Raw genomic sequence first — 25,673 nt, forward strand, 5'->3', positions numbered from 1 at the left:
AACTGTTATCCAGTCCTCTAGCTTGATCCCCAGGTGATTAACTTAGAGATAAAGTTTAAGTCTTGAAATGTTCAGCAACTACCAGGTGTATAATAAAACCACCCCCAGAGGATTCAAGCATTTTATAAACTATTTCCAAATGGGGCTCCACAGTTAAGCCAGCTTAAAATTCAAGTCACTCCAACAGGTGGAAGCAGTTTTCTACTGCAGATCTCCTCCATCAGGTTGAGAAGGGAATTGTCTGAATCACAGGCACCACAGAGAACAGTAAATGCCTCTGTTTAGAGTTCAAAACACTGGCCTGAGCTGGTGTTTTTCATCATGGCACTGCCCAGAAGGCAGTGGCATGTGCTACAGCACCAAAAATCAGCTATTACCTGGTACACCAATGTTCCCTTATCCAGCTAATCCAGAGGACAGAAATTTAGGTATCTGCATTTTTGACATCCTACTCTTCTTTGATCAAATCCATGAGCTTTATCTGCCCTGCATTAAAGTAGTTCAGAACAGCTTCTGGTGTATTCACCAAGTCTTCCCACCAAAGTTTTTTGGGGGTGGCAATCAGGGGCATTGTTTAGTAAATTACCAAGAGCTGCACTGGATATGCCCTGAGATGCTCCTGAGCCTCAGCAGTTTGCAGAAGATCTGCAGCAGCTCCGTGACTCAACCCCACTTTCTCTAAAAACAAAGGAACCCACTATTCCAGTATTTCATAGGAAATTATCAGTGAAATTCCTCCTTAGTCTGAAGGCACAGGCATACAGAGGGTTAAAGTTATCTCTAAATATTATTTTAACGTGGGTTCTGTGTACAAATTTTGATGGTAAAGAAAGAAATTCTGTAACCGACGAAGACCATGAAAATATTACAGAGTTATCAAACATAACCATTTATGGCATGAAATATCTCCTCTGATATATCTTCTGTATTTCCAGCAGCAGTGTACATACATATTAAAAAGGAATTTGCCTGAAAGCATGTGATTAGATAACCCATCTCATATTTAATGTTAATTTATGAGCATTAGGCAAGTCCTTATGAAGCCTTTTTAAACCAATTCATTGCCACAGCAATGATCATTTATATCAGTCCTTGTACTCAGGTAGTAAAATTCCATAATTCACTTCACTAGATAACTCTCCTAGCAGAAGGCTTTGCTAATGCTCAATATATTGTCATCAATACTAAGGAATACTATTATTCCTCACTAACAGCATTATTTATGATGAATGAAGATGCCCTGTATCTGCTACTGGTACCTTTGATGCTAAATAATCTCTTTTTTTTCTCTGAACATCAAGGCTCAGAGGAACACATGGATTCAGCAGTTCCATGTTTCAGCCTCAGCTCTGCCACTCACTCCCCCCAGAGCCCCAGGGGAATCTTTTAATACTCCAAATATTGGGGAAGGCTCTCAGTGACAAAGCAAAGTTGACTTTGTTGCACCAAGAGCCTCCACCACTCTGTACTGTTCTCTCTGGAAGCCCTTGGGCAGAGCAGAGGAATGAGTCAATGGAAAGATACCTGAACCTTGGAAATGATGGAAATCCAAGGTACATGGAGCTGGGCCTACTGACACACAGGGATTGCACTGGAAGAGTTACAGAGATAAGACAAAACTTTACAGTCCTGGTTCCACACACAGCTACCAAGAGAGCAGAAATTCAGCCACAGCCCAGTCCTGCCCTTGCTTTTGGGTGATATTTCCAGCAAACTAGTTCTTGTGAGTCTGACTGGGAAGTATGACTCATTTGATAAATCATTTCAAAGTTTCTAAAATATTGGAGATTGTGAAAGGGCAAAGTATTATTAGCATCACGAGAGGGGCTGAAATACAAAAAGCAGATTTGGATTTACGGCTTTCATTTCTTTGCCAAAGCTGGGGTCTGAACATTCAGTTCAGTTTAGTCTGCAGATAGGGACCCGCTCTGACATTTAGATTGGGTTTCTGGTTTCAGATTCCAAATCCATTCAAAGTTGTGGTCTCTTTAATATTTATTGCAAAAGTTCAGATTGGCTTCACCCAGCGGCCCCGCGATGCTGCCATGGCACCGTGGCCAGCTGGCGCTCCAGTCCCACAGCCACAGCTGGGCTTTATCCTCACGTCCCCATGCTGGCTTGAAGAGCTCAACTGAACCCAGAAGCGTCAAGGAACAAAGGAAAGAAAGATACCACAACACAAATGTTGCTGTGGGGTTCAAAATGGCACTTGGTAAAAGGGCATTTAGCAATACTGGCACTAAGAATATACTGAAGGCTTGTGGAGCCACACATCACTCCATGAAATACCCAATAAATACAGTATGACACGAACTAATCTACCCCAAAGAATAGTCCTACAGGTGGCACAAATCTAATCTATTGTGAGCAGCTTCTTGGGAAGAGTCTGTTTTTGAGTAGGGAAGAAACAGGAAATGCCCATTCCCTTTCCGGAACTGTGTGGTGCTCAATTCAGATGAGGTATCAATTAGCATTTTTCTTGATGAGTATTTGACAAACCATTATTTCAACTATTTCCACTGCCAGGTCTTTGGGAAAATTACACTCAGTGCCAAACAGTCTGTTAAAATCTTGCCTAACAAGTCTGCACGTTCCACACTTGAGAATTTAAGCAGATGCTTTATGTGGCTAAGAAAAAGAGCTCCCTCCCAACGTCCACGGTGGAATTTCAGGTTGCTTTAATGGCATCCAAATTCCTTCCCACCAGACACATTCCCTACCAAATCATGAATAAAATACATCTTCTGCTCAGGCGTTAAAACACAGAGGAGAAAACACATCAGCTGTGATGTCTTAATGAGGAAGGCTGAGACAGAAAAGGTACAGCTCGAGGTCCACAAACATAGGAACAATGATGCTTTTTCTGGCAGGTGTCCTCTGTAGGTACATCTTATAATGCCAGTGAATATACGGAAGTAAAGTTCAATAATGTTAATATTTTATTATTCAAGGGATATTTGAAGTCTGAATGCAAATCATGCTAAATAAAATATTACAGTTGTCTGGTACTTAATGCATTAGAAAAAGAGCAAAGAGGTAACAGCTGATACCATGGAAGACAAGGATTACAAAGTGAGTTCAGAGCATCTGAAGCTGGGTAAATTCTGTTTGAGAAAATCTGTTACCCAAATCCCAAATTCCCAGATGACTATGGAAAATCTCTAAGCCACTTTAGTCACCAGATAATTGAAATGTGATAGGAGCAGTTATTTCATTATATTCTTCCATTTGAGGTTGCACACATTATAGTAAGTTTTGTGAGACACCAAGAGAGGAAGAGTGGGGAAGAAAACTCTTCACTTTTTGAATTCAGGGACTGAAACTTCACTACTTTCTTGTTATATCCACAGGGCTGTTTCATTTCTAAAACAAAGTAAAAGAAATCAAAATAAAATAGGAAAAATTAAGTAAAATAATGGTTGCTGATTACTAAGAACCTTCTAACTGAAGATGGAGGACAAGAGGTGGCTAAGATTTACATAGTTCTTTCCAAGCACTGGTCTGTGATTTTCTTAAATTAAATAATGTTTTACTCAAAATTACATGTATATTAAGCAATCTGTTTCCTCTGCAATGTCTGCCAGTAGCATCACGGAGTTTTATGGAGTTCCCAACTTGAGGCAATAGCCTCAGAGAATGTAAAATCACTTCCCATGTGACAGAGATGGCTACAACATTGTCCTCCTCTACCAGCTCTCCAAATGGAAATGCAGTCATCTGTTACTCTTCTGAGCACTTTGTGCTTATAACAGAAAGGAAGTGAAACTAAAAGCATCAATAAACTAGAATGAACACAGCCAGGCACATTTAGACCCTTCAGACAGTGTGCCTCATTGTATTGTGTTGTACCTGCAGTCATCCAGAGATGAGAAACCATTATTATCAAATTAAATGTTTCCTTGAATATCTATTTAAACTAGTCAGTCCTGACAAACTCTCTCTTTTGCACTGGTAGGTTGCTTTTAGTTTCCAACACCACTGGAAGAAACAGGCCAATGAACTGAGAATTCAGACACGAGTTCCAGTTCTGTGTGAAAGTTACTTCACCCCTCTGTCCTAGTTTTCCCATTTGCCAGCTCGTATCAACACCTACAAATTATCTGTGGCCTGGGGACCCAGTGCTGCTGTCCCCAAGAGGTGTTGGGAAAGCCAACACTCCCTGCCCAAGGTCAACTCTGAGAATGAAAACTCTTAATTCCCATATTGTTCTTTCCCACACATAGGTATTTTTGTGGTAGGACAGAAGGAGACAAGGAAAGTTCTTCTGAGCTGCTCATTCTGGTGTTTCATGTCAATAAACCTCACCAAAACTCTTAATTCCTGAGAACTCAACCATTCTCTCATCAGGTTGTAACTGACCAGTCTACAGCAGGTCTTGACATTTTCACCTAAGAAAGGATTTTTAAAAAACGCCCAACTTTCTTTCAGTTTTTTAAAAAAAAATATTTTGATCATCTTTGCTTTATACTGCACATATTCTACTGATCAGAGTTGCGCGTTTGTGTAAAACCCTGGATTACTGATTTTCATTTTCACAGCAAGTACCAGCTCTGGATACTTCCTGCACTTCTCAAGCCCATTAGCAGACAGGCACCAGTCAGTGGCATTATTGCAAAGGTTAATTGTTTCCTTTTGCTGTGATATATAACAGTGACATCCAAACCAGAGCAGTTTGAGAACCACTGGTGAAGGATGAAGCCCGTGCTAAGTGCACTGAGGTACTGCTGGCCCAGATTCCCTGCACAAATTAACACTGGTTTCCAGCTTTGCTAATGAAGGGCTGTTACACTTCACAGCTGGAGGCTTCTGCTGCAGCAAATTCTGAAAGAATTTTTGAGGTAGAAGAGAAGGGACAGGCACAGGGACTGGGAAAGCTTAGTTATTGCAAGGGACCATCATTTGGACGTTTGCTTTAAGAGTGAATTATATATGATAATGGCTTCATTGTCATCAAATAGAATACAATTAATTTTATTTTTTAGTATGTTATCAGCAAGCAAACCACCAGTATTAGCTAGATACCATCTGGGAGTGACAGTTTCCTTATTACAAAATATGTAAAAATATGGACTCCCTTAAGGAATCTGTTGCACTACATCTGCTCCGATTTTTGTTATATGCTAATGGATTTTAACCCAGCATATGAAGCATGTAAAAAAAATAACAGAAAATTTTCAACTAAATTACTTGTTTCACATTTAAAGTGTCACAAAGACAGAGACAGCCACATATGCAGCCTTAGCTACAGGGGACTGGGAAGAAACAAAGAAGTAAGGAAGAGGCATTTCTTACCTGCTGTTTTGCTATCCTAGCCTCTCTCTCAAGAGGAATTCTAGCTGCCCACATAATTAAGGCCACTTGGTATGTGAAGGAAGTATTGGGACTATACACAGCTAAATCTCCAATATGCTTAGGTGATAACAAAAGATTGTGGCTGCTGAAGTACAATTATCTTCCTTATTTCCCTCTGTTCATAATATTTTAAACAATTACAATGATTAAAATGGGCTATTACAATTAAGAGACTATTCTCCAGGGGAGAGGGTTGGATTTTCATGGTCTTCAGAAATTTCCTTAACTTCTCTTACACTGATCAGATCTCAAGAATCAGCTGAAATGACAGACTACACAGCGAGGTAATGAGGAGCTATCTAGATTATACAGAGAATATGGTAGATTAAAAATCCTTCCTGCTGCAATACTGGTGTCATCATTTTTTGAGAAAATGACCCATTGCATTTATTTCAAGCTCTGGTAAACACAGGGCAGAGGAGGGCTGGTTTGTTAGGGGTTTTTTGCCTTTTTTTTCCCCCCTGTACAATTATGTAGTGCTGTAGCTTTAGGCTAACAGAATTTTTGCACTTGTAAAGCAGTTTGGTATGAATTGCTTTTCCATGGATCTGTGTCCCCAGGCCCTGCAATGTGAAATATTCCAGGCATTGCTTTTTCATTAGCATCAACACAGGACATTTCTATGTATTAAGCACTAAAAAATATTTCATGATCTGTTTACACTTCATATTAATTAATTAGAGCTGGGAAGTTTTTGACTGCATATAAGCTTTTTTGTGTAAGTTTTCCTTAAATAAAAGAAATGCACTGCCAGCTGTGGAGTCCCAGAGATTTTCCAGACTATTTGGAAAGACTATCTCTTCTCTTGCTTGTGTGTGTATAACCATGCATATAATAAATATATAGAGACATATATGGCCACACACATATATGCTCACATATATATTATTATTTACAGGTGTATAAGATGTAACTCACAGTGAATTTCTAAATTCAATATTTTCTAGGAAAAAAAATAGTGTGTGATTGTACACTAAATGTGATCAACCTTAATAAATGTTCATAGGAGGGAAAACTACCTTACACCTTTAAAAATCAGTAGTTACATGCTTCATACAAGCTCTCTGGTGTGACAAATTGAAAGAGTTTCAGAAATATAAATTAAGTTTCACAGCACACGGGAAGGCTGGATAGGTGTTCTTATACCCACTAATAAACCCAAAGGGTGGATTTAGGTGTAAAGAATCTCACTGAGTGACAGGGCCAGGAAAGAACTCAAGTGTCCCCAAGGTCTATCTTCACTTTTCTAACAACCAGATCACATTGCTTCCAGACAAAGAGAGAATTCCCTAATCAAGACAGATGTATAAATCAAAACAGAATACTATCCCTTTTATCCTTGGTGGCCCAAGTTCCAGATTTGCAATTTCTAAAATTTCTATGCTGCTAATCAGGGAAATACACAAATGAAAAAGCTACGGCCAGATGATATGAATACTGATAATAATATTTTTAAATGGAAGTAAAGAATGGAAATGGAAAATATATTTCTGGATAACGTGTGGGATAGCTTTTAAAGAATAAATCTAAACTGAGATTCATTCCCAGATCTAACACCGCGGGCTGTATTTTGATGTTTCCTATTGTTACATGACTTAGTACCTGCTGAGTCCACTCTTCCTAGAGCAGGTTAGACAGTTCCACCCAAATAAATCAATAAGTTTAGACACATGAGTGTCATAACAGGAAGCCATGGTTTATGGTGGATATTTCTGGCTAGACATTACAGCCTGCCCCTCCTCGCCAAACGGGTGACTGCCGTCTCCCTGCAGAGAAAGTGCAGCTGGAATGACGACAAGGGATGGATTTCTGCCGGGCCCATCTGGGAACAACAGTGGGATTTACTGCCCTGGCTGGCAGGGAACACACAGCACTGCCTGGCTGACCCAAAGAATGAGCCTCAAGCCCCTGTGCTTTTGAAGAGGGATGGAGGAAAAAAGAAAGTAAGTAACTTGCCCTGTTAATGGTATAATGAAAGCAACCCTTCAGCGCCTCGCTCCCCTGTGCATTCAGAGGGAACAGACCCCTGTAGCATTCATTTCCATTTTCATGGAAACACTTTATAGTAAGTGGCAAAGTTGTCCTGCCTCCTTTGATACTGGCTGCAATAACAAATACTTGTGCTACATTTCACTGCATTAACAGAGCACCAAGGCTCTCTCAGCCAGCTCAAATGGACTTCAGCAGCTTGGGCAAGCGCTCAGATCAAAGAGATTGCTTTCTCTCCAGGGACAGGCTCACCCAAGAAAAGCCCACCTTTGGTATTTTATTTTGCTTCCTAATGTTTTGGACAAATTTCCCACGGCAGCCAAAGAAAAAACTCATTCAACCTTTGAAAAGGAAGTGAGTCCTGATGGATGCACTTGTCCACATCCCAACTGCGGCACCTTTAGCACTTAGATTTAGTCAAGGTGTGCTCTCAGAAAACACATGTGATTCAGCACCTTTTTAGACACATTTTCTGATTCCAAACCAGTGTCACCCTTGGTTTCTGTCTTGGCACAGCCAAGAACACTGAGGTTTTCCTAATCAATAGCTGGTAGCTTTGACTTTGTGGTGTGTTGATTTTGGATTTGAGCAGTCACTGCGGAGTGCTGGATGGAAGCTGAGGGGTTCTCCAGAGGCACAGTCAGGAATGTGTTAGGAAAGGCCAAGGGGGGACTCTTTAATGACTCTCAGTGAATTCAGAGCCAGAGTATCACTCCAGTATATTCCTAATAAGATGTACAGGAACAGATTTAAGTGGCACTTAATGTTTCTCCACCTACAGTAGTTGCTGTCACTAGGTGCTAAATAAAAACGACTTACAACCCAGCCCTGAACTTTGTGAGCCAGCACAACTGAGCAGGGCTCACTGAGGGCCCCACAGTTCAGGTTCATGGAGATACAATTAAAATGCACAAGACAGATGCTCAGTGAACTCTAGCTTTTAATATTTCACAAACAACCGTGATGCCTTTACTCCTGACCCCCAACAAAGATCTTTTTCCTCCTGACACTTGTATTTAAGATTAATGACTAGTCATTTGGTTAAGGGAAGTTTTGCCACTGTAACTTTTTAAAGCACTGTTTTTCCAGCCATATTTTCTTCCCAGTAGGGCTGATTAAATGAGAGAGAAAAATACATCAACTAAGGAGAAAAATCTTGGTTAATTGATGTCCAAAAGGGAGAGAAGTAATAAAAGAAATCCAGCCACTCCCCCAAACTCCTGAGGTACCCATATTTGCTTCCTCCCCTAAAAAGATGTCTCTTCATGCACAGTTTTGGGCACTCATAATACATGTGAGTTCATTGTCCAGTATCCCCATGAACAAGCTATGGCAGCCAGTAATGGTGGGAGAGGGAGAGGGGAGGAAATTTGGGATCTAAGTGTGCCTAATACTGCTGAATCAAGTAAAAGCAGGGTCAACATTACAGTCTAGGGAACATAAAGAGATGCTCTTTAACAATTAGATCTGGAATGCTAGTTGGGAAGAGAGCAGCATATTTCCCATGCTGTTTTGGCATTTGTGTAGACATGGTACTTGAGCTTGCCATTAACATAGATTATACTTTTATTTCCAGTGTCCAAAATTCCTTTGTGGAGAGAAGAGGGACATTTTTTTCACTGGCTTCTTTCCATGTGTTACATTCTATTGGGAACTTATCATTTCTTTCTCACCACGAAAATTTCATTTATCACTGAAACAACAGTGAGTATTCTGTGTAGTATAGCAATCTGTAAGTAGCCAAAAATGGTTAATGAAGTCTATGTTCATTATACAAGATATCTGAAAAACCCTGGATGTCTGAATCCCAGGCTCCCAAACCAACTTACATATTCTGTCTTTTCTCTTCTTGGTATTCATACACTTAATACCCAATCACTGCATCACTCACAATAGACAAGAACACTGCAGTTCCAGCCTGGCACTGACCTCCAAGTGTTTTTAAGGAGACACTAATGAAGGAACTACTCCAAAGGCAGGCCACAGCAGAGGAAGAGCGAAAGGTCTGTTTCATGTCAATGTTTCAAATTACCCCAAGGAAAGGAACGCACATTTTCGCTTCTGGGAAGCTGGCTTTGGCAAGTGGGCAAAACAGAGCAGGAGATCTGATATGATGTCAATACCAGATCAAAGAGGCTCATCAAGTCTGCTAGTGAGTGAGCTGGGAGCCCTGGGAATTGCTGCTGGATTCCCTCTTGCTTTGGTGCTTTGCAGATTTCTTAAATTTAGCAATACAACCAAGGGCTGCTCTTTTCCTTGTCCTTGCAAATTAACAGATTGTTATTGAAGATATTATTTTAGATTTTCACTACCTTTGATTCCTTTAAGCACTCAGCTTTCAGAGCACATTAGAAGCCCCCTGCAGCCTCACTTTCTACCAGTTGTCCCTGTAGTTTAGGGACTTTGTTTTCTTCTTCTGCTCCCTCCCTAAAGTTAGAGAACTGGTTAGCTAAGAACTATCAGTATTGATTCAAAGATTTAACACATAAACTTCAGCGACAGCAACAGACTCACAAGCTGGGCTTTAGAAATGCTAAGAGGCTTCTCTTTGCCTTTGAGAAAAGAGGGTGCAAAAAATAACTGAAGGACTCACATCAGCAACACATTTAAGAACTCAGCAACCAACAGTTTAACTTCCATATTTTACCAACTGAAATACTCGTGTCATTGTAGTTTGAGACATAAAAGCAAATCATGTTTCAGATGGAGTTAAATTAATTTATAAGACATACTGTCAAAGAAACTGCTTTACACAAGAAAAGCTTCACTCTAAGTTTGTTTTTGTTTGTTCAAAACCAAGCATACCTGGATGTCTTGATATTTAAAAGACATGGGGATATGATCTCATTTTGCTGTAGATCTATGGCATGAGATTTGTGCAGGATAATTCAAAACGAGTGTTCTCAAACTCTCTCCTGGCTGTGGATCACAGCTTCAGAGACTCTGAATGGATTGCTAATTGGTGCCTGACAGGCAATCATGTACAGCAGCCACTCCACGACTCCCCATTCAGAGAAAAATAGGTAAGAGCACTGTGTACACACAGCTCCCTTATGGCGTGGTTACAAATGAGAGAGGACAAACAAGTTGTGCTCAGAAGGAGCGCTCAGGACCACTAGAAAGTGCCAAAAGTACAGACTGAGAGCCACTGAACACAGAATATTCATCTTAAAATGTCAAATTGATCCACGCTTAGAGTGACAACATCTGGGGGTGGCTTAGTGGGTGGGAAGTGTTTGTTCAGCTTTTGAGGACTCAAATGTACAACAAACTCTTTCCATTCATTTCAACAGCCTCTGGGCAGGCTCTTCAGTGTTCCTCTTTTTGTATTATTATTCTCCATCTATATTCCAGTGCAGGACACCCTCCCCTTGCCCGCCAGCTGCAGGTGGCTTCCAAACCATGGATGTTCCCATCCACTGGCTTTCCTTCCTTCCAACCCATCTTTCTCCCACTCCAGCCTGCTCTTTATTTCTTAGTTTCCCACTCTGCTCCCCAAGTCTCACTGCAGGCCTGGTCTCCAGGGCTCTGAGAATGGTTCCCCCTGTTCCCTGCTTTTCCTTCCATTTTTGTACTGATTTCCACCTTGTTTACCTCCTTTCTTTATCTATTGCCCCAATGATTAAAGATTACCAGAGTTGACACCACAGGAAAGAGTGGTACAATACGAAATGACAGGTGACCTTTTGCAAGGCTGCCCACCTGCCTGTTGCATATTTGATACTAATGAAGCTTTGCCAAAAATAAAAAGGATGAAACAACATGATTAATTTGTTTAAATATTAAGTAATCCCATAGATATCCGCATGGCTGCCCATACTAAAACAAATCCCCAATAGCTTCTCCAGGTTCAGTGAAATTATTCTGTGTTTATAGGCAGAAAAACCAACACAAGAGTCCTGAAGAGTGATCTGAGCTTACAAAACAAACAGGAGTCTGAGTGTGCTGAGGGATCTACACTCAAACAATTGGGACCCTCAGGTGATTGTGAAATTTGGAGGTAAGCCAAGCCTGCCATTTATTTTCTGGTTTGTTTGTTTGTTTTCAAGCACAGGTGTTGTGGGTTTTTTTCTTATTATGTTCTTGGGGTCTTTTTTTCCCCCAGCAGAGTAATACACTATTCCTTTAAAAGCCTGTGTTATTTTAGTGCAAAAGGGTCTCTCTCCTCCACTCTGCCTCTCAGCCTTGAGGTTCACATTGCACTGATAGCACTAATCTCTGAAGAACATTTCAGGATCAATGATTATAGTACTGCAAGCCCCTTGTTTTGCAGACTTTTAAAAATAAAATAAAATAAAAAAAAATAGCCAGCACAATCAGGACACATTCCTTTTCATCTCTGTCTTTCTCATAATTTTCCATGGCAGAGTTCATGTCAAAAATGCTTGGTTTCCACCCTCCACCCAATTGTAAGCTCTTCAAAGGGAGAGAATAAAAGTTGGAGCCTGAATCCCAGAGCAAATGCTCCTGCAGCCATGCTCGAGCCAGCTTTTGAAGTCTTTCGGCTCACCTCTTGATGCCAGGCAGGCCCCTATTATTACCAATGTTGTTAGCCATTTCAGCTCCATTTCCAGGCCTACATGGACAAGAGAGCAAGGGAGGCCCTTTCATGTCAGGCTTTGCAAAGCTGCTTCAGTGTTTGAAGGATGAAAGTCATTCTTGTTTGTTCTTGCTGCGGTGCACAACATTTGGCTTAAAAAATAGAGGATGTTGCCTTTCTTGAAGTGGACTGTGCATTGCTGGACACAATCAACGCTAATGGCAGCTCTGCAGTCAGGGGGTTCAGGGCTGATATTTTTTTTTTTTCCCCTTTAAAGAATGTAAACAGCCAAGTGTAGCGCCAGCGAGATCTTTATTAATTTAGAAAAGAAAACTACATTTGTGCAGATAGCAGGGGAAAGGAATGGGGAGGAATCGGCCATTTCCTCATGGCACATGTACAGATGAGAGATTATTTTAATGAGGTTCAAGTAATGAGAGCCCTTAATTCAGGGACACTGAGAGGAAAAACTTTTCCCCTGTCCTAGAAGCAGCCAAAACAAAGCTGACTTATCCCAGATACAGAAATGGTCCGTGAATCCCACAGAGAGCCTCTGCCTGGGTTTGGTGCATGACCTGGGCTTGGTGTGATCCCTATTCCCACCTTCTGAGAGGAGGTTGGTGGGGGAGGACTAAAACTTCCTCTCTCTAACGTTGTATTGACAGGTAGTGTATTCCATCATGCCATCCTCTTTTTCAGGCTCATTATGGCCTCTCTCAGTCCAGGAGCTTCTACCCACGCTTGTGTTTTGAAGGCAACAAGGGAGGGGATGATAAGGAAAAGGGGAAGCAAAAATAATCTCCCTGAACAACGTTTTTTTGAGGAATGAAAACCTGACATTCTGCGTCGGGCACCATCCTCCAGCAAAACTGCAGCAACGAGGTTGCCAAGATAAGAGAACCCCAAGCCAGCGAGCAACTAAATAAATAAGTACATGGAGAAAGGAAGTTTTTGTTTTGATTTCTGGTTAGTCATGATATTTTGCCTTTTATCCTCATGAAGTTCCCATCCACCCCCTCGAAATCCGGTGCTATATATTCCCCAGTAACAACAACAACGCTCAGAAGTCTGAGAGCAGGGAACGGGCGGTCAAATGTGCTCCTTGGTCCAGCTGTGTTTAGTTTTCAGATGCCCATGTGTTCCTTGTTAGGCTGTCTTCCAGCCCTCCTCTGCCTTCTTTTCTATTCTTCACAGGCCAAAACTATGAACCAATTACAGACCACAGAGTCAGCTATTTACCCCCTCCTGCCTTTACACAGCTATTTCCTGCCTGCTATCAGCAAAGTCAGACAAAGATGACAACAAGCCCAAGGTTTTTACCATAAGTTGAACCATAAGCAGGGACCTGAAAACACCCTAAAGCTGTTATATTTTATGTAGGGGAAAATTTGAAAAGGATTATCTGAGGAAAGCAATCAGCTCCAGACTGAAATCTATCTTACTGGTGTTTATATGATAAAATAATTGCCATTTAGGCCTCTATCACACTTGGAATATGAATCATATGTCTGGAGAGCTCTCCTGCAGAGGTTTGGGGACAGAGCTTCCTTCTTCACCGTGGTAGCCTCTCTGGAGGTGCACATGGGTCTCCGGGCCAAAGAAAACAGTTGTGATTACAGAGTGATAGAGGCAGCCACATGCTGATTCAAAGACCTATAATCTTCTCCCCTTCACCCTCCCCCTCCCAAAAGCAACAAGTCTGTAAAACTCATTCACTTGCCAGAGGCTGTTTATTCTGTTTAATGGCCACCTATCACCCCTTCACTCATTCTTTTTAGATTTACTAGACAAGCACAAAGCAAATTAGTGCAAAATGCTTTCAGTCAAGTGTCAGGTGGAATCAGACTTGATGAATACTATACTGCTGGGCTTTATAACTGTAGGAACACATATACTGACAACATTGTCTCCTTCAATTAAAGCTATGCTGCCTGTTTCCTGAATCCCTTATAGGATCCTCCCCCCACACCCAAAAAAGAGAAAGAAATAGTCAAATTTATAAGTTTCTAATATCCTGTATTAATAAAGACATCTTGACCCGCACTGTGATGGCGCAAATGGAGGAATCTCAATGCTAGGAATTTTTATGATGTGTTTCAAAAACGTGCTCTTCAAAGGAAACATTTCAGTGACACACTGATCTGCAGCAAAGTGTGGATATGTTCAAAAATAGCACCGTGTCGGAACCTTGTAATGTAATATTTATAGTATAAATCTCGCTAACTTACCATAGAAATGAGTCTCCATTGTTGCTTATCCATAAGTACACAAGGCCAGAGGGGTGGGGGCAAGGGTGGAGAGGGGGCTGGTTTCTCCTTGCCAAGGCAGGGCAGAGGTGTGCTGATGCTGGGGCAGTGCACGCACACCAGGGGAGAGCGCAACCCCGAGGGGAGCGCAGGGACCCCGAGCAGCGTGACTCCCATTAAAGTCAATAGGAGCCATGTGGCTGAAACCCACACACACATCTCAGGAAATTCATCCCCCTGAGCCAAAAGCCCTTTCTCTGAAGATGGATTGTATCTGATGGGCACAGCTCAGAGTAATGAGCTGATGATGCCGTGATGCCCTGGGGATGCAGCGAGCCTGCAACAGCATCCAGGAGCAGACAGCTACACCAGAAACAGGCACAGTGTGACAGCAAGCCCAGCCATGGGCTGGGATAACTGCTTTGAAGAGGGACAGGCTACAGGCTTGCCTGGAAGAATGATTTCAGTCAGATCACTGTGGCCACACAGGGGCCACCCTGCTCAGAGCCCGTATGACAACGATGCTCCTCTGCCAGGGAAAACAGAGCGTGATGCTGCAGGCTGACATTGGAATATGTGGGGCTTCCTGCAGGTAGAGCAAGGTGGTGTTAGCCCCATCAAAGGCCACAGCTGCAAGAATTTTCATAGTAACATCTCTGGAGAAAGCAGACATGGTAGAGAAACTACAGAGAAACAAAATATTTTAAGGCGTTCTGGTATCATGGATCCAATCCCCTATATCAAAGCCATCTTATGCTCCCTTTCAAAGCCTAAAAAGATTAAACAAAGATACTCCTACAAGATACATTAAATAATCAAAGCATCCCCATTTCTTGGAATTGCAGTTAAACTGGCAAAAGACTCTGAAGCTGGAAGATAGTCATAAATAAAAAGTATTATTATTCTCTACCCTCTTCAGGGCACTGGATTTCACAGGTAAAGTTTGGTTCTGCACTCTATTACAGTGCCTAAAAGCAACCCTAAATTGGGATGAGAGAGATGAATAAGGATCTTTATGCAGGTGTATTCCATGAATGTCTTTCATGGATGCCAAGTTGAGGATAAAATCTAATTTACAGCTCTAAATTGGAAACATGCACAGACCCTTTGGAATGCATGTTATTAGTAAGTAAGCTTAGAAGTCTGCATTAACTCATGCCCAGTCACAGTAAGAAGAAAAATATCATAATTATTTCCTCTACTGCTCTTTGCTCTTTCTGAGAGCAGAAAGTGCCCAAATAAATTCAAGTTTAACTGAATGGGGCTGACCCATTAATTTTGTTCTTATTCCCTCCCACCCCCACAGTGAAGGGCAAATAGGCAAACTGTTTTCCTACCCCTCATCATTTGTACTTTTTAAGTTTAACATATTCTTTTTATGTCCCCTTTCCAAAGTTACTCTTGGCCCTTGGTTCCTTAATAAAACTGGCCCATGATGAGAATGCATTCAGGGTGAACATGGCAGGTAGGGGGAGTAGGACAGAAGAAAAACCTCCTTTGGATATTGCCTGACACGACACCTCAGGGCACAGAGTGAAAAGTGAAACTTAAGGCATAAAGAGATGGGGTGAGATGTAACTGGTTTGCTAAGCACAAAATGCCCTGAAAATCAGAAATTTTGATGCATAAGAATAAGTAGTGAATCATGTAGGAAGGGAAGGACTATTCCCTGCCTCACTTTTGGCTTTCTAGAGGAAAACACAGACACAAAGGACAATGCTCATCACCCTAATTTCAGCCATCTCTGGAAGTTTATGAATCTCTAAGTCTTAATTACTCATCTAGGCTCTGTCTATAGTCAGGAAAAGCAGACAGGATAAAGGTTTTTCTTGCCATTTTAGTTTTGATATTTAAACAAAATCACAGAATCACTGAGATTGGAAAAGACCTCCAATGTCACCAAGTCCAACCTTTGACCAAATACCCCTGTGCTCACTAAACCATGTCACAAAGTGCCACATCTACTCATTTTTAGAACATTTTCAGGGATGGTGACTCCACCACTGCCCTGGGCAGCCTGTTCCAATGCTTGACCACTCTTTCAGCAAATAAATTTTTCCCAATATCCTGAGCCTCTCCTGGCTATATCCCTATTAGAGGCTTCACTGCCCCCAAGGTGGCTCCTACCTAAATTGCTCCAACCAAATTACAGTTCCAGATTTAGCAGAGGCACGTTCTTCTTCATCCCCAGCACTGGGCTCCTCCACTGAATCCATTCAACCATAAGGTGGCAAATCCTTTACCAGAAAATGGCATTTTCCCAGCAAGCTGCTTTAACAGCACACACACAACAAATGCTGCAGCAGAGTTGCAGCAGGTAGAAATCAGAATAGTTACAAGCTTTTTCTGAGGTTAGTGAAGAAGTAGAAAATTCTGGTAAAAAATGGAAAAATGAATAATGAAAACACCTACCAAGGAATCCTGTGAAAACAAACCTGTAACATTTCCAGCAATTGTCTTCTCTCCACTGTGTTTTAATTTCCTATAGAATCTATCACAGGATTTTACTAATTCCACAGAGAGCCGAGAACCTGGCATTTAATCCTGCCAGGAAAAAGCAGCTAAGAATAAAAACTCAACTTACAAATCAAAGGTGCAGAGTCATCCTTCCTACTAAATAATTCACCAAGATTTAATATGCTAGCTTTAAAAAACAATTATGGAAACAAAACCTGTTTCAATTTCCTCTTTCATTTTAAGATGTGACTAATATTAAAGCAGGATCAGAGGCTCATATCTGAGGTACTTAAACCAGACTCGTTTTGTGTCACTGCAGTCTCACCTAGGGGGTTCTTTAAGGTTGTTTGAAGAAATGAAAGTTGTTGGCTTTAATTACTCTTCCTGAATGGTTACAGTGGGAAAAGCAGAAGGTTTCAGGAAGCAGGTTTTCTGTTCAGCAAAAATATTTTCTGAAGGTGAAATAAATGGGATAAACACTAGATAAAAATAAAATGCAATAGAAGGCAGTTATTCAAATAACAACTGCAGCATCTACAAGGAAGAGGGACAGAAATCACTCTAACACCTAAATGCTGTGCCTGTTCCCTGCTCTGGTTTGGGTTATTGTCTGTGAACTCCAGAAAGGTTTTAGAAAAATCTCCTTTATTTGTTTCCTGACTTCTTGACTGAATAAAGAACACATAATGATAGATTTTAATCCTCAAGCCCCCTTTTTTGTAATGTAAAAATTCTGCCAATATTTTGATTAATAAAGGCCCAGAAGCCCATCTTCTTCCACAGAAAGAATGTCAAGCAGAGGCTGCAGTGATTTTCCTCTGTATTGCTGGCAGGAGATATCCTCTGACCCAAAATATTCTTTGGGGATGAGCTTTGAGAACTGGACAAGAAGGAACCATCAGCAAATCCTTTTTTTTTTCTTTTTTTTTTCAGAAGCCAAACAAGGATGATTCAGCATCAGTAACGCAGACAAAAGAGTAATCACTGAGCAAAGCCCAGCGTGGTGTCTGTGCTGGCTGCAGGCAGTGCCACCACACCAGTGTCACCACACCAGTGGCTGTCACACCCGTGCTGGGTCATTGCCCTGGGCACGGGCAGTGCTGGTGTGTCCAGCCCCACTTTGATTTGCTGCCTGTACTTGGACAGCTGTTTCAATGCCTCTCTTCCCACTGGCACTGGATGGTCCATCTGTGATGGTTCCTTCTTGTGGCTGTCCCCAGTTCAGGGGGAACACCCCCAGTGAATGGTGCCAGGGAAGTTACTCCAATAAAAGCAATCAAACCTGGCCAGGAGCAGAACAAACCTGGGATCAGACTGAGGTTAGAGGTTGGCACTAAAGCTCAGGAAAGCTTAATCCCTTTCCTTTCCAGTGTTGGGCTTCATCAGCTATTGACCTGCAGGTCTCTGCAAGGAAAACGTGGGGAGGATCAAAGGGATTTGCTGCTCATCCAGGGAAGGTGTGAGGCCTGGAGACTCAGCACCAAAGAGGGATGCTGGCAAGACCTACAGGAAAGCAGAAAGGACCACAACACAAACACTGAGGAACCCGAAGGAGGTCAAAGGAGGACAAGCAGTCTTCAGGGAAGTGGGGTGGGAGACAAGAGAATGCATCCAGATGGATCAAACCCTCATGCAGCCTGCACAGTGTGTGACTGGTGAGGCTGTGCTCTTCCTCCTCAGTGCAAAACCACTTCTCTTGTTATCCCCACGTCACAGAAACCAGCATATGGCTTGCTAGCTCCAAAGGTTGTTACACTGACAGCATTTCCTAGCGTAACGTGGAGCCATAATCTGCTGCTGACTGGAAGTGAGGAAAAGCCAATGCCCAACCACAGAGCTGAGAGTCAGGAGCCTGAATAATTTTTCCAGCTCAGCCAGTGGTTCTCTCCCTACTGTGATTACAGCACTTGGACTCAGCTCTCAGTGGTGAAAGGAAAGGGTAACAACATTTCCTATTGTTGGGTGACTTGAAACTTAATTAATGTTTTCTAAGTGTGATGACCCTCAAAGGGGAGATGCCAAACATCACGAAGCACTTGGCACCTCTTTTCTCTCTGTCTCCAAGTCAGCTAAGCGTCTTGATTATCATAAAATCACACAATAATCTGTGTCTTTTCTGCCTGTTACTGCTGGTGGATTCATGACAAGAACTGCATAAAAATGATTCTGCTTTCCCAGGCTCTACAACTCATATGGCAGGCCAAGAGAGAACCTGACAAAGAAGTGAACTCATCTGCACCCATGTCACTTTCCCCCCCCAGATTTTACAGCTTCAGAGAAGTGTGCTGAAGCTCACTCCCTGTTACCTGGTTGGCAGGTCTTGCTCAGAAATTATTTCATTCATTATTGGTACATCTTCAGAACTGGATGCTTTTACACTTCCAAAGAGGAAGTGCCATAAAGTGGTGGAGGAAAATGCGCTGGCTGCCATAAACCAGCCTCTGTTGGATGCACTAAATATGTCAAAGCAAACTCAGAGGGTCCTTTAACTCAGTAGCTGTGGCATCAGGAGGAAAAGTGCTTCTCCTCCCAGCCAGCAAGACCAGCTTAAGAACTCCACTTGATTTGTCCCTTGTGGAGCAAAATGTAGATTTTATTACCTGCTATGCAACTTGCTCTATTTATGGTCAGAATAACTTTTCCTCTGTCCAAATACATTTCATTTTTATCAGCTTCAGTGGCTTTACACCTGATAGAGCCAAACCCTGAACTGGGGCATTTAAAGACTTCTTAGAAACTCCAAGGCAGAGGCAAGGCTTGCTATCATGTGTATTTTTAGGCCAACTTCTTACTTCTGTTATTACTCCTAAAATACCTCCCTGGGCCTTCACAGTTCTCATTTTACCTTCAGTACAAATCAGGATAATCCCTGCTTTTGGAAAAGACTCACTACCCAATCCAGACAGCCCACATGCTAAACCTACTGCAAAGTATGGTTTCCTGAACATTTCAAAGTTGGATTACAATACCAGTTGAGTACAAGATTTAAAAATAGAAGTCAAAAACCCCTTAAGTATGGCCACAGAAAAATGACACCACATTTTGCAATGTTCCTTTAAAATAAAAAAGGAAGAAAAGAAAAAAAAAAAGCAAATAAAAGATGGCCGACTGCCAGAGTTTTGTGTTAACTTGAAGTGCAGAGGTGATTTTTAATGTTTCAAACATCATTCATGAAATATTATATATATAATTTGTACTCAAAATAACATGCAAGCTCTCCAAGGAAACATTAAAATAAATAGCTTCTTTAACTCTTTTGTACCTTGATCGTATCTTATTTTGATGAATCAATAAAAGAGGGACGTAAGATTGATGGAGGACAGATCAGTAGGGCAATCATGTACTTTATTACATATTTATGAGTCTGAAAGATCAAAGGATGTTTTTATGCACATAACTTGGCAAATGCGTTTTGCCACGTTCAGATATATTCCAAGTGACTTTAGCAGGAATGTGAAGGAAGTTGGCACTCTGCCCACAGAGCTATTTGGTAAGACTTTGAATGATGGTGGGATTACAAACCATGATAATAAAAACACATACAGCATAACATCGATGCATGTAAACAGTACATCCAAATGCATATGTGTGAATGTATAATGTGTGTATATACAACATATTGCAATTTCTGTGCGCGTTCCTCTCTGTCCAACTGCAGCCTGGACTCAACAGCTCTTTCACACACTGGAAATCTCTCTTTTGCTTTCAGCAGACTCCACATCAGGCCTCCAACGCAAACAAAAGAAGGGAAAAGAGTGCCCTTCAACCAGAAGACTTGAGTTTATGGGCTGCCATGCACAAACATAAGGAAACAAGAACATTTGCAGTTAGGTTCTTTCATCAGCAAAGGACACCCATTCATCTTTGGGTCACTGTCAGATGCTGCTCCTGCTGCATGGGCACTAAGATGGAAGAAGTAACTCCACTGGCATCAGAACCTGCCATTCCACCTTTCCCAGCTTTTGCAAATGGACATTCCACATCCTAAGCTGACATTGCTCCTGTTTTTATGCATTAACTAGCTCGGCATGAAACAGCAGAGAGCATCCTGCTTACCCAGGGCATGCACTGTCACCCAACTGATCCCAAATCCCTGCAGGAGCACATGGGACCTGGAGAAAGGGGTGAAGAGCTGCCCCATTGTTCCCCTGCTGAATCCATGACTGTATCACAAAGTGCAATTCAATAATTCTCATCATCCCTGACACAGAATCATTGAATAAATCTGCATTACAGCTGGAAAGAGGTTTGCAGCAGAGTTTGAGTGGCCCAAGGAGGCTGAAATCTTGTGTACTACTACTAATAAAATTCCAATGCCCCGAATTTGAGGTAAGGAGTGTTATGTCTGGGAGAGAGAGGGTTACTGAATTTCATTTGGACTGATAGGTGTTTGTGATCTAGAAGGGTTTAGTCTGATCTGCAAGAGATCCAGGACAAGTCATTTTTTGATATGGTTTGGAGAACATAATTTTCCTGTTAGTTCAATCTCAAACACTGCTGCTCTCAGAAATACTCACTGCTAACAACAGAGCTGGGGAACCGCACTTGAGATCTCTGCAAATCTGACCCAAGGTGGGCCTCAAATAGGGCTAAAATATTCATGCACCCACAGTCATCAGATCCCCTTCTTATGTCCTCAAAACAAAACTGTCACTCATTTCTTAATTGCAAAGTGATAATAAGAGTTCCCAGACACAGAGGGGATTGACTAAGAAAATAACTCTTGTGAAGACACAGAGATTGACAGAAAAGAATGTATCTTCCTCAAACCAAGACAGCAGGACTGCCACCATTCTTCTTTTACAATTTTCTTACTATGATTTAAAAGTTAATGGTAAATTTTTTATTAGATTTAGCAGAACTTGATTGATTCAAGGATGCTGTAGAGCCTGTCAAAATGTGCTAAAATATACAGTATCTGCCAACACCCCATGGGGAACATCAGGATATTACCTGCAGCTACAGGAGGGGATGGGCTTTGGGATCTGTCACTGCTTGAAAGGTGCTACCAACATTTAAAAGAAAAAGCTAGTGAAAATAAGGTTTATTTTATTTTTGATATTAAGGTTCATGTGGGTTATTAGAGTCCCAGTATATTAGATGAAGCCACCTGCCTTCATCTCTCCTACTGCATTCTTGAGCCAGGTAAAGAAGAAGGTTTCACTCTGGCCAGGTCAGTGCTACACAATGGTGACACACTCCATAGTATCAGAGGTCATGCCAGAGGATTTTGTCCAGCCTTTAGGGCTGGGATGGATTCAGGTTGGTGGGTCTGGCTATTGAAAACCCCCACAGCAGGTTTGTCTTTCTGCTGCTCCCTCTCCTCTTTGCTCTCCTCCCCTGCCCTTGCCCATCTGTGCCAAAGCCCTCACAGGTACCTCTGTGTCTGTGATCCCTCACGCATTGGGACACTATGCACTTCCCCTTTGACTTCAAACCTCAGTTTTCCATTTTTAATTTTTTTTTCATGTCACTATGAGCTTTGGTGGCCTCACTAATCCTTTGACTTTGGTGTTTACACTCCTGCAGCACCATCAAGATGTACCCACGACCTGGGACAGGCATCACTTCACAGCTCTTTATTACTCTGCGCACATTTTGTTCATTCCTCACGAGCCATTCTCTCAAGCTTCCTCATCTATTTATTTCTCTCTTTCCTGAACTATCTTCCTTTTGCTGGCATCATTGTCACTGAAGTGCCCAGAAAAGAAGCATTCCAATATCTGCTGGATCAGACCCTATTTGCTGTGCCTACCCTAAGTACTATTAAGGAACCTCTCATCCTGATATCTTCCCAAGTGGTCACCTTAATGACAGTCAGAGATAGCCAAGCTCTAAAGTAATTTCTGCTACTGGCAGATTTGTTGCTCTTTGCTATTTTCCCCAAGTTTCACCTGTGTTTATCAATAGTTACTTCTCCAAAGGTCTCCTCAGTGTCTCGGGATTGATTCAATGAAGCCTTTAAGCTGCTGTATAGAGTTAAGCACATGAATAAGCTTTCATTTGAAGACAATAGGACTAAATGGCTCACAAGACAATATACATTTAAGGGTTTTTTTGTAAATTAAGCTGTAATTGTTCAACAGTCTTGTGGGATTTTTCTTTTTTAAGGAAAATAAAGCAACCCAAACATCTCATCTCTGCATTTCTGGTTACCCGCTGGTAGCAAGGCTGTTATTTTCAGACACTACTGAAAGATTCCTTTAGTCCAAATGTTTATTAACATAACAGCTATTAAAAACCACACCTCACCACATCCCCAAGACACACCCAGGTCCTTCTGTGTGTGGAGCTCAGCAAACAAGAGTGTTAGGAGACAGCTGTGAGCTCCAACAGCAGTAGGTAACATTGGATTGCAGCAAACTTAACAACTTTGTTATTCCAAATATTAGCACTACTGATGAACCTTTACTCTGTTTCAACAGACACATAATTAATTCATTTACAAGACCTGCAGGAGAAGGTTTCTCTCCACAGGAAGGGGCTTTGGCAGATTTGCTGGCAGCGTTTCAGGTGGGTGGGTTCAATTTATAGTTCCAGCCACAAGCTTTTGTTCACATCCAGGGAAGTGCCCTGAAGTTAGTCTGGGATTAATTATTCAGCTATAAATCCTTTGACTGCAAGCTGATTTAGCACACATTCTCTCTGAGCTCCATCAGGGCATCCTTTCGCAGGGTGACATTAAGTAGAGGATGATAAAAAAGAAGCATTCCTGATCTTTCCCACCCTCCCTGGAGGGCTGGAATAGGGGTGGACCATGAATTGTTCCACTCCTACACACCCCCTGAAGGATTTTGGATGGTGGCAGGCAGCACAGGAAAATACATGTACAGGACCATTCTCAGAGCTCACCAGGACAGATGATCCTATTCTTTTACAGGACAGGAAGAGCCAAGGGAAGGCAGTGAGTGCTTTCAAGTTAGGAGATACATATCAAAATGCTTCATGAAGAGAAGAATGCTCAAAAACTGCTGAATCTGGCAAACCAACACGTCAGCAAACAAACAACTATATAAACAGGCTTTCTTTCCTGTTGCTGTCTTATTTAGACACAAAGAGAAAGGAGAAAATTAAAGATGGCAGCACACTGATACTGTTCATGGATGCTGTCATCTGTCACACTCTCTAGCCTGGTACTCAGCTCAGCTGGCCAGGAAGCTGCATCCACACAACTTGAAGTGAGAATTTAAAATAAGAGTTAGGCTGGTTCACATAGCTATGTGGACATGTTTACTGCAGTGTAATAGCTTAATTGGAATTAGTTAATGTTAATTAAAAATGGATTTAATGAACTTTGAGGAAGTTGCCATTATGCCAAAGCAAAATTACCCATACAGGCTTTTATTCAGCTTAACTATCTGCATTTAAAACCTCTTCAGATCCTGCCAGAAAAACTTTTTTTGCACTGAAAAATTCCTACACAGATAAAAAAAAACCAACAACCCACCCTCACTCAGCTGGAAAAGACAGTGGCCTGATGTAATCCCCATTGTCAATATGTTTATTGTCACGTACAGCTCAGGATCAAAGGACATGCAGCCAGAAGATCTAATTAAAAAGTGAGGATGTAATAGACAAGCCTCATCTTCTGCTCAATCAGCTCTTACTTAGTCCTGAGATCTGAATTTCACACAGGCTAGCACAGGCCTAGAGGTCAAGAGATTTACTCTTCATCTGAATCCAGAGAGGCTCCTTGTCTTGTCCTCTGCTTCTGAAACAAGATCTCCTGTTTTGCACAGCCAACCTGACCCAGCCCAGCTGCAAACCTTTCACATAATCCAGCTGTGATATGTTTAGCTATGATAAAGCTTTCCTTGCCTTCAGATTTGTTTTCAGGTTTTGGAACAGGGGCTGATTTTTTCCTTTTTTTTTTTATTTTTAATCAGAGGACAAATATAGTAGAAAATTTCCAACTGTGGACTGCCCTTTTATGTCATCAAGTGTTATGAAACTCTTTATTCTAAAATAACAGCAACAGTTGCTTCTTCTTGTTGTTTCTGTACCAAACCAGTAAGAACTCATACACAGCACACCTGGGAATAATAACTCTACTCATTTTCTTCGTTAGGGGAAGATTGTGGTGACTGTAGCCCAAATAACAATGTATTATTTGGGCTGGCCTGAGGTAAACTCAGACTCATTTTAGACTATAAATCACTACTGGTCCTCACTGAGAAGGGTAACTGAGTGACCCCAGACAGTTTGGATGAACTTAGTTTATTTTGCTGTGTGATAGACTAGGATCATACCCGTCCTTAACCTTTAGGAGCTTATGTGTGTTTCCATCAGAGTTTCTTCCACTCAGAACACTGATCACAGAATTACAGACTAATTTAGTTTGCAAGGGATGCTGGAGGGTCATCTGGTCCTGCCTCTGTCTCAAAGCAGGGCCACCTTTGAAGTTGGGCATTAAAAAGGTTTGCAGTCTTATGAAATCATCTCTGTGGGCTTTGTGAGCGCTAATCAAGAGAGGCCGATACCAGGCCTGTGAAGTCAGTATGAACCTCATCAAGGGTACAGAGGTGCAGAAAGATGAAATTTTCTGCCCTGAAAGTTAATAAAAAAGCTTCCAGTGAGCAGGAGAGGAATTTGACTCCAAGCCTACAGCTGACCAGGGAACACAATGCAAAGCTCATTTCTTTGTCTTTCTTACAACAAACTTGTTTACTTGAACCTTAATTTTCTGGCTAATTATGCTCAGCTTTACACCCTGAGATGAAATTTAAAAAATTTCATGTGAGGAGGAAGAAACTCACCATCACTTCTGCCTCACTTTCAAATTTACAAATTAATTTGGAGCAGAAATATCAAAAAGAGATGTAAGAGTGACAGGATGTCCCAGTGAAGGTTGCTTGCAGTGGACTACAACTTCCAGTGTCTGTTTGAGCTGTTGGGTTTATTATTGTTTCATGCTGAAAAAAAGCAAGAGAAGCTTCTACCAAAGAGTTCAGCCATTTCTAAGAACAATCACACCAGTTGGTTCTGAAAGGTTTAGAATTTTTTTAGTGAAGTTCCACTAATGTGCATTGGGGGACTGTCTCAAAATGTGGTAGAGGCCAATGCAGGGACAGAGGTATCGTTCACTGTCC

At 41.7% G+C, this 25,673-nt stretch overlaps 1 long non-coding RNA gene across 3 annotated transcripts in view; it reads right to left on the reverse strand.

The window, feature by feature from the left end:
• The window catches only part of LOC143695176 (uncharacterized), a 287,719-nt gene that overhangs the window by 57,227 nt on the left and 204,819 nt on the right, over positions 1–25,673 (reverse strand). The gene's annotated exons all lie outside the window — the stretch shown is intronic.

This window comes from Agelaius phoeniceus, chromosome 13, assembly GCF_051311805.1.
Source record: "Agelaius phoeniceus isolate bAgePho1 chromosome 13, bAgePho1.hap1, whole genome shotgun sequence".
NCBI classification, from domain to species: Eukaryota; Metazoa; Chordata; class Aves; order Passeriformes; family Icteridae; genus Agelaius; species Agelaius phoeniceus.